The sequence below is a fragment of the Limulus polyphemus genome, unplaced genomic scaffold (assembly GCF_000517525.1).
Source record: "Limulus polyphemus unplaced genomic scaffold, Limulus_polyphemus-2.1.2 Scaffold5, whole genome shotgun sequence".
NCBI lineage: Eukaryota > Metazoa > Arthropoda > Merostomata > Xiphosura > Limulidae > Limulus > Limulus polyphemus.
In genome coordinates this window covers 1,347,945-1,353,358 of record NW_013665615.1, presented here as the reverse complement: position 1 = coordinate 1,353,358, position 5,414 = coordinate 1,347,945, and the positions used below count along the sequence as shown (strand labels likewise).

Here is a 5,414-nt window from a genome sequence, read left to right as displayed (position 1 = left end):
AACATGTATATGTGTGTGTATGTATATGCGTGTGTATGTGTATGCATATACATATTTTACATTTGCATATTTTACATTTCTGACATACTTCATTTCCAGCTAATATTTAGCATAAGGTTACATATCATGCAGTAGCTTCTTATTGTATCATAACTGTGAATTGTTTAATGGAAAAACGGTGAAATAGCACATCAGTAATTACATGTTCTTAGAAAATATAAATACCAAAAATATATCTAATTTTATATGAACAGAAATGTTTCGTAGAATAATAAATATAACAAGGAATTTTTCATACTTAGTTTTACAAAAAGTAATAATACTAGATGAATACAAAAATTTCCTTCTATTCGTTATCATTGAAATTGTTTCAAACAAATTCAGAATACTTTAGTTTAATGTTACAAGAAGAAGAATAAAATAAGTAAAAAAATTGTCCCTCTGGTGAGACAGCTGTAAGTTTAGGGACTTACAGTGCTAACATCTATAGTTCGATTCCCCGCGGTGGAAAGAGTGCAGATAGCCTATTGTGTGGGTTTGCTCTAAAACAAACAGACATAAGCAATTTAGTTTTTGTGATTTATTCATTTTGTTAGACGTGCTGAAGTATTTTAGTTTATGCATATTTTTAAATAAATTTAATTTATTAATAAAATTAACTTGATATAACTTTAACTCACTGCATCCTTATTAAAGTCAACTGCGTCACCACAGCAGTAATTTAAAGGAATTATTTGCATTGGTTGGATGAATGTATGCTTTCTCTTGGGAGTTTAACCGAAACCAGTTTAAAACGAACCTTGTTTTTTTATGCTCCACGTTTGATGTGCAAGAAAAGAACATGGTAAGTGAATTATTAATTCTTGTCCAAGGTGCATAGTTACAGCCAGAAAAAAAGTTATATTTTTTGTTCACTCAAGATTTTCCGAAAGCTGTCAATAATTGATAAACACGAAAGTCCTTCGGATCTATGTTGATGCAAAAATAATGGTTGCAAGTATCACGAAGACGCCATCAGAGATCCCCGATTAAGTCGTAAAGTTTGCCTGCTGGTTCTCTCGGAAAAAGGTTTTAAATGTTCAGATGTTTCCATTCTCAGAATGTTCTAAGACGATCGATTTATCTACTAATAAAAAAAAAATCTAACAAAACTGTTAAAAGAAATCTCAACTCTGAAATATAGACACTACATAATAACTGCGTTCTCACTAAAACGTAATTTGAAGATATTTAACATTGTTCTAGAACCTTTATAGTAACGATTACTGAAAAAGAAAAGTAACACAAGAACGAATTTATCAATTCATTAAACCTTCATAATAAAATTATTGAAAAATGGTGCTTTCTAAATGTTCAGATTCGAAAGAGTTAAAATGTTAAAATCTATAATCTTAAATTAGGTTTGAAAATAGCATCTTAGCACTGAATCACTCGTTGGCTATTTAACTCGAGACGCAAGCTGTCTTGAATGTTTTTAGGTCTTTACTTAAGACGACTGTATTTGAAAATTAAACATAGTGAGTATCGATTTCTTCAGATGTAACTATTTTACTTCTTAAATTTGAAGATGCTGATATTTCAGACAAGTAGTTGTTGATAATAACAGCGGCTGTCTTATCTCCTGATTTTAGTATAAATTATGATATATATATATATGTATATAAGTCTGAATTTCCTAACCTCAATCTATTTCACAGAAATTCACAAAATTACATGAAAGAAGTCACAAATGTTTCCATACGCCAACGAAACGCTTTTTGCTCTGACTTCTTGTCCAAAAGATTTAGATGTTGTTAGATCGTCTTAGTGTTACCGAGTAATGTCGTCAAACGTCTGAGAGTGAGTAGAGATTTGAAGCTCGTGTATTAGCTTTAAATATGTGAGGAATTAACCTCTCTATTTCTTTAGTTTTCATTGTTTTATATATAGTCAGTTCACGATATTTGCCAATAAAGATTGATGCACACAGTTTTCTTTTTTTTTAACACAAATACGTTTTAATATACACAGAACAATACAATTTACAATAACAGTTATTACAAATAATGATTTATAAATAAAAGTTTCACAAACTTACAAGCAATATAAAGTCTTCTTTCTATTCTGGAACTTCCTTAATATCTTATCGAGGGTTCGCGACGAGCGCGTTAATTTCGAGTTAACGTGGGTATAATTCACTTATCATGGAGCTAGCTAGACTTTTAGTTCTTGCTGATCACACGCCGATTACAGGTCGAGTTTCCACTGATGACGTTAGGTAACGCTTTCGTAAAAGTAATAATGTCCGATGAGAATCCACTGAAGTTAAATGGTTTGTAATGTTCGAAATTTATAAACGTTTTTGGTCAAATGTCTTAAGCTTCCCGATTAATTAGCGTTATAACAATCACAGTTTAGCTTCCGAAGTTTATAGCACACCAACTATAGCAAACTAATAATATATACTCTTTTTTGGCGCGTCGCATTGGTTATATTTATAGGCGTGTGGAGCATTCTCAGATTTTCAACTTTATGTAACAATACTGACGCTAACGCAAGCGTTTATGTACACACATATATTGTTGATTTTTACTCTAGAAAATTTTCTACAACTTTAGAGAATAGACGGGTGTTTCGCAATACATATTCAACAGTATATGCTATGCATATTTCTGAATATAAACTTAATCTAATCAAACGTCGATATTAAGACAAATATATAATAATAAATTCGTCACAGCATCCACCCTTGGAATTATCATGAACCATGATAGTGGTTCATAACAGTGATCGCAAGGAATGGCACAAAACCCTAATAGCACGTTCGGGCAAAAAACACCTTAAACAAATAAGATTCAGTCCAAACAATATTTTAAAACCTTTACTATTGACTGCTAAGGCTATATACATATAATCATGTACAAAAAACACGCATGTTAGACTTACAAGGAAAAGAAAATCCACTCAAACAGCCCGTTTGTAATTCTTCTTATTTTATATAATTATTATTCTTTTGCCAGACTACAGCAAAAACAGCTCGGTATATTGCACCCAAACCTTTTGTACAATACTAATTTTAGGTACTAGAAAGGTCGTAGGGGTATTGAAAAATCGGTTTGTTTCTTCTATATTTTACATAATTTAAAAAATATCAAAAATCTACTAATAACGACGCTATCATTACCCCTCAAAGTTAGGTTTCTTACAAACATTGGTGTTCCTTTAAAAAGCTTAAGTACAGGGTGAAACAGGAATTACCATCCAATAATAGATGAATATCAGATGAATGTAACATGTAGATACTCAATGTTTTGTACACTATATAATCGGTGTCTATATTATGTATGAAGTGAAGGAGTAAAAAAATCAATAGACATAATATTAAATTTTATTACATACATTCATAGAATAATTACTTTAAAAGACACGAAGGCTCATTTAAAGCGATGTTTTAGACGTATATATATTTTATTTGAAAAGAGTGCTTTTCTACTGGTAAATTTTGTTTTTTTGTGCTTAGTGGGAGTTGTGTCTTAGTCTAGACATATATTTACCTATTGCTATGCATTATATATACATAACTTAGTTACCCTATAAACATACACTACATTCTCAAACAAGTCTCCAGCTGCAGCTTAACATGTTACATCTCGAACTAATGCGATCAAATAGTCAATAGCTACATTAACTCATCATGAACCGTATCAGCTAGCTACTAGCTATGTTTATTATCATTACAACGCATTAAGTTAGCTACCATATCAAGTATTCCTTTGCCCATAGTTGAGCAGAAAAAGCCAGCAAACAAGAAAAATAAAAAAATGGGAATTTAAAAACGTGCAGATAGGGATCGTAAAAAAAAAGGTAAGGAAAGAAGACTGGAGATACTGTAGACATTATTTACTCAAACTACAAATAGTAATTTTGACTCCACCAAATGTAATTCTAGGTAACAGCCTGGAGACAAAATAAGGGTTTGTAGTTTGAGTAAATAATTTCTATAGTATATCCAGCCTTGTTTCTTTACTTTTTTTACGATCCCTATTTACAGGTTTTGAAATTCCCAATTTTTTATTTATCTTGTTGAATTATCAAACAGTGTTTAAATTTATTAAACATTCCAGTTATGCTTTAGTGCTTTTGTTTCCTTGAACTTTATTTAAGCACTGTAAGTCTTAGTTAGGTTTTGTACTTGGTGTGAGCTTCATATGTTTTTATTATAAACTAGAAGGGAATGTTTTATTAATAAGGTAAAAAGCTCACGCCTTATAAAGTAATACATGATAATATGATTTACCGTAGTTCGTGTTTATTTTTTAGTGGTTACTAGTTATTTGTTAGGTAGTTAGTTGGTAGTCTCTCTACCGTCGTCTATCTGGTAAATAACGTAACCAGAAATATATAATATCACTTTTGGGAAGTTTTAGAACAATAACATTACTGCCTATGGCAAACAAATACGATGAATTGATTAACTTGATTGTATAAATGTGCTATAGAAAACAATAACCAAATTTCTATATTATTAAAATCAATTTATTTATTTCTTTTTGTTTTATGTTTCTGTCTTCAGAATGTTTATAAATAAGATGTCTTATCATTTCACTTTATTTTGTATTTATGACAAAGTTACTAAGGCTGCCTACTAATTCTATACTATTAACCACAGGGAAAGCAGCCAGTCAACAGCACCCTATCACCCTCCATCTATGTAAAGCATTAACTACTACTCTTGTAGCGCACTCACAGCTTAAAGTGCAGGAAATATTGTGTGTTATTGTATGGATTCAAGACCGCCTGGCTAACTCTTAAATCTAAATCTCTAACTCAGGACCAACCCGTTTGTTCCCGTTTTAGTAATGGAACTGGAGCTATTAGGGCCCCGAAAAATGGAGAGTTTTCTGTAATGTTTCATTACAATTGGTAGCGTGAGAGTCATGAACATGGGGATACAAGTTCTATGGTCTACGTCGACATATTCCTTTATTGTAAAAACATTTAAACAGTAATATATTGTTGCGTCAGTGAGTCACGTGACTACTGTGACGCAACGTTTCTAGAACTATCATGTATTTTGGCGAATGCTCTAGTAATTACTAGATGGAGGGTAGACTGGTATATAAAAGAGGGGAAGGTAATGTGTGTATAGACAGTGTGTAATTGATCTGCGGTCAGAAGTATTATTGACGTTCGTTGATATAGCGTTTGTTTTAGCGCGATTGTTGAAGTTGAGTGTATCGGTAAAGTTATATTCGGAAAGAATAAACCAGTTTTATTAAGTAAAGACTTGTGTCGCTTAAGTTTCGTCGGAACGAAGTTACGGAAAATTAATTAACACACGGAGACGTAACAATATTTGAAACCGTCAGTAACTCCATAATTACAGATAAAGAAAAAACAAGACAATTGTAAGTTTCACAAATACATTATTTATT

At 31.5% G+C, this 5,414-nt stretch overlaps 1 long non-coding RNA gene across 1 annotated transcript in view; it reads left to right on the top strand.

Annotated features, from left to right (window-relative positions):
• Positions 1-733: 733 nt before the first annotated feature.
• Positions 734-5,414, top strand: part of LOC111083123 — a 25,656-nt gene continuing 20,975 nt past the window's right edge. Inside the window, exons 1-2 of the long non-coding RNA XR_002608818.1 lie at positions 734-844; positions 1,698-1,839. This is a non-coding gene — a long non-coding RNA (uncharacterized LOC111083123). The remainder of the gene's footprint in view (positions 845-1,697; positions 1,840-5,414) is intronic.